General features: G+C 23.3%; 1 long non-coding RNA gene across 2 annotated transcripts; it reads right to left on the bottom strand.

The window, feature by feature from the left end:
• Nucleotides 1–2,732: 2,732 nt before the first annotated feature.
• Nucleotides 2,733–4,153, bottom strand: LOC102672188. 2 transcript variants are annotated; one of them, XR_004149740.1, is made up of 3 exons: nucleotides 3,907–4,153; nucleotides 3,637–3,795; nucleotides 2,733–2,880 (listed from the first exon to the last, which is right to left on the bottom strand). It is a non-coding gene; the product is annotated as an uncharacterized LOC102672188 (long non-coding RNA). The 2 variants fall into 2 exon arrangements; XR_421108.2 differs by lacking the exon at nucleotides 2,733–2,880 and adding an exon at nucleotides 3,454–3,508.

Genomic DNA, 4,153 nt, shown 5'->3' with positions numbered 1-4,153 from the left:
TGTCTATACTAATTTCGATATTAATTGAAAATTTAAAAATATTTTTTATAATGATAACCTAATAATCTCCAATATAATCTAGTATAATCTAATATAATAAGCCTAATTAAATATATTAAGATGTTAAACTATTTGTAAAAATATTTTGTCTTCTATTCAAAATAATCTAACTTCTTCAATTTAATATAAATTTCATAATGGTTATTCAAGATAATAGAAAACTTATAAAAATGACAACCTAAATCTAATTTTAACTTACTTAAATAAAATAAAATTGATCATAAAAATATTATAAAAAATATTGTTAAAAGAAATTTTAAGTAACTAAATTTATATTAATCATGATAAATATATATTATTTTAATTCTACAGTAATGTAATTTAATAGTGAAATAAAGAACTACATAGACTGCATAGTAAAAAACTAAATATTAAAAATTGGATAAAAAATATTCGAATAGCCAGATATTTTTATGATTAATTGTATATAAGAATTTATTCTGGATCTATTTTATAAATAAAATTTATTACATTACATAAAAAAGTGAAGAAAATGATATAATATAGTTTACGCAGTAAAAGTTTTTCTATTCTGTGCACGCACAAGCAGATAGAAAGAAGGATGAGGATTCATTAAAGCTGACACACGTTCTTTGAAAACTGGACAATTAGTTACCAAGTATATAGACCTGGATAAATGGACAATCTGAGTAGTGAATGCAGCAGGCATCTTGCCAATAAACTGGCCGGTAGCAGGCACGTGCGAGCGATTCTTGAATTCGGATCAAGTAAAGCGACGGTAGATATGATTAACTGCATTGTTTGAATTTCAAGTCGATCGGTAAACAGAACATAATGTTACGAGATTTAATATCCAACTCATGTTACGTAAAATTTATAGTTTTTTTTTTTTTAATTATGGTCTTTTTCGGTATTTTTATACATTAAGATTTAAGAATAAAAAGATATATTCCTTCATTATAAATAAATACTGTAATTTAATCAATATATTGACCAACATTAAGATAACATAAGATAGTATATAATTCTTAGAAATATAAAATATAGAAATAAATAATATAATTCCAAATTTTATATTCTATCATTAAGAATAAATTCTATATATTATAAAATAATAGCACATTAAGATAACTTTATACAACTTCTTTCAATTCTTTATTTAATCTTTTCTAATATAAATATCAAATATTGAAATGAATAAAGTAATTTTACCTTTGGAATTTTATATTATGACAAAAAAGATAACTTAACCTCACAATCTCTTCTTTCACGTATTATTAATAATTTTTTCACATATATTCATTAGATATTAAAATAATTCACTTTTAAGAAACAATATAATAAAAATTGAAGTCACATTTTAGTAAAATGAATCATGTGCAGTCAATTTTTATATATTAAAATCAAGTTAAAATCACTAATTTGATATTGAATTACATTTAATATTGAAACACATTTATAATATGACTATTGCACTATTAAAAATCAAAGAATTAAGAGATTAATTAAACTTTTCTCAATTTTTATTGCACCAAATCATCAAATCACTGATGAAATAAAAATATTCAAAGGATGTGATAAATCTTCGCCTTGAATCGGTGAAAGAATCATCCGGGGACTAAGCGTTTGCGCAAGAATGGGAAACTGAAAGAAAATAAAAACTAGAGAAAAAGGGATGAAGATAGTTGACACGTAACTTAATACGAGCGCGTCTTGTTTACGACGTTATAAAATTACCGGGTCGATGTACAGAACTGGAATGGAACGATAAGAATGAAACGTGTAAGTTTTCTAGGCGCGTGCAGTCTTTCTAAGTCTTTCTAAAATTTCAAATTATTGTCCCAATCGGCGAATATTTAATGTGATTCCTTAGATTTTGTGTTGAATCAAGAGAATTTTACCATTCTATGCTCAAAGAAAGCAATAGAGAAGGATTTTTTGTATGCTTGTGATATTTGTGAGGTTATGTTGATATTATTTTAGAGAAAAAATTGATATTAGATAAAAATACAATATTTATTTGTTATGATATGATGAATATGATATAAATTAATTTTTTTTATATCTAAAAGAAAATTTTTAAATATCTAAAGAATAGAGAATAGAGAAGAAGTGAAAAAATTAAATATTCTTAAAAATATTTTTCTTATGATAAAAATATAAATATAAAAGAAAATAATTTAATATCTATGATAAAAGAAGAATAGAAAATTAAAAAAGATTGTATTAGATTTGATTATGTTATTTTAATTATAATTCCATCAGAAAAAAATAAAAAAAAATAAAAAATATTGAATGAATTATAACACACATTTATATTAGAATATTATGAAAATAATGTTTAATCTGATTTTATATAATTATCATTATAAAAAAAAATAAAAGTATAGAATAAATTACAATATTTCTTTGCAATGAAAAAAAATATTATATTCTAATAATGAAATAATTTAATTTAATAATAATTGGATATCTGTCATAAAAAATATGAAAGAAAAAAGAAATTGTAAACATAGTAATGCAAAATATTATAATTATTTTGTAATTAATATTGGACAATCTTTTAATTTTTGATTATTTACAGCAGATTGATGGGCCTTAAAGAATGAATTAATGAAAAAATCAAATTAATCAATTAGATATAATATTTTGAATTTCAAATATCTATATATTAAAAATTGTTTAATAAATTTGCAATTCAGATATCATTTCTAAGTAAAAAAAATAAAAATAAATGCTCATTTATTATCTAAAAATAACACAACCACTTTTGTGTTATACTTAGACTTTTAAATATAAATTAATATAACCCTTCTTCCTGTAAACTTCTTAATTATCCCACCAAAATGATAAAGTCCCCTGTAACACAGAATTAAACAAGAAATTAAAAGAAGAAAATTATTTTTTATAGAGCCTTTAAGGGGACTTGGCGAGATAGGAAATTAGAACAGAATTATTCCAAACAGAGCCAACTCGTAAAGGGGGTAAATGAAGGAACGTACACGGCCATTCTAACTCGAAATTTATATTGCGAACCACGTTTTACATATAATCCTTGTGGAAGAATAAAGATCCCTTTGAATTATCAATTTTGGTCAAGGGACGACCGACATCAAATCGGACTGTGTATCCTCATCAAGAATTATTTTAGAAAATATTAGAAAATATTTTAGAAAATATTTTTAAATATTTATAAATTTCTGTAAAATTTGTATATATCTTAGGAATAAAAATAAAATATATATAGAAAAAAAATTAATATTTTAAAATCACTTTTAAATTAGTAATACATAAAAGAGAAAAAATAAATACTTGTCTTGGTTTAGATATATGGAGTCAAAAGTGTTATGTTTATGGATGCTTGTAAATTTTATTTAAGGAATACATAATAAAAATAAGATATATCAGAAAAAGAAAATTCACTTTTTGAAAATTCTAAGTTAATAATGGATAACAATAAAAAGATATTTGATTTTCGTGTAAATATCTGGAACCAAAGGATTACGTTTGTAAATTTTTGTAAAATTCGTATTTTTTGAGAAAATAAAATATATATATCATAAAAAAAGATTCAATAACGGGTAAAAAGGAAAAGGCTTTCTTTGGTTTCTTTACCTGGGATTGAAGGGTTTCCTCATCGTAAATTTTAATTTGTCACTTCGGTCATCACAATGCAAGGAACGCTATGTGACTTCCTCAACATTTCTTCGAAAAAAATTCTACCCATTTTCCAAGATATATTACGATATTCGAAATCTCACTATTTAACATATCCTAAAAAGAAAATATGCACAAAGAAAGCAATTAATAAATTACAAATTTTTACAATGTTTTCAAATGCTAAATAAAAATATATTAACACCTTATAAAAAAGATTTTTATTACTTATAAAATATTGTTCAATGTGATATTCGAAAAAGTTGAAAGTGTAATAGGAAAGAATTTAAAGAATGAAAGTGTTGTTTGGCTAATAATCAGATGAAAAAATTGCCATGTTTTATCGAGCATTGACGTCAGAGCTCAGATTAAGTTTGACTTAGGTCTGGGTTAAGGTCATAGACGGAGCGTGCGCACGAGAATTTTTTCGATCAAAATTCCTCAATACATTCGTGTCCAATTCATGATAGTTGAT

This window comes from Apis dorsata, unplaced genomic scaffold, assembly GCF_000469605.1.
Source record: "Apis dorsata unplaced genomic scaffold, Apis dorsata 1.3 scaffold_85, whole genome shotgun sequence".
NCBI classification, from domain to species: domain Eukaryota; kingdom Metazoa; phylum Arthropoda; class Insecta; order Hymenoptera; family Apidae; genus Apis; species Apis dorsata.
This window is presented reverse-complemented; position numbering and strand designations above follow the sequence as displayed.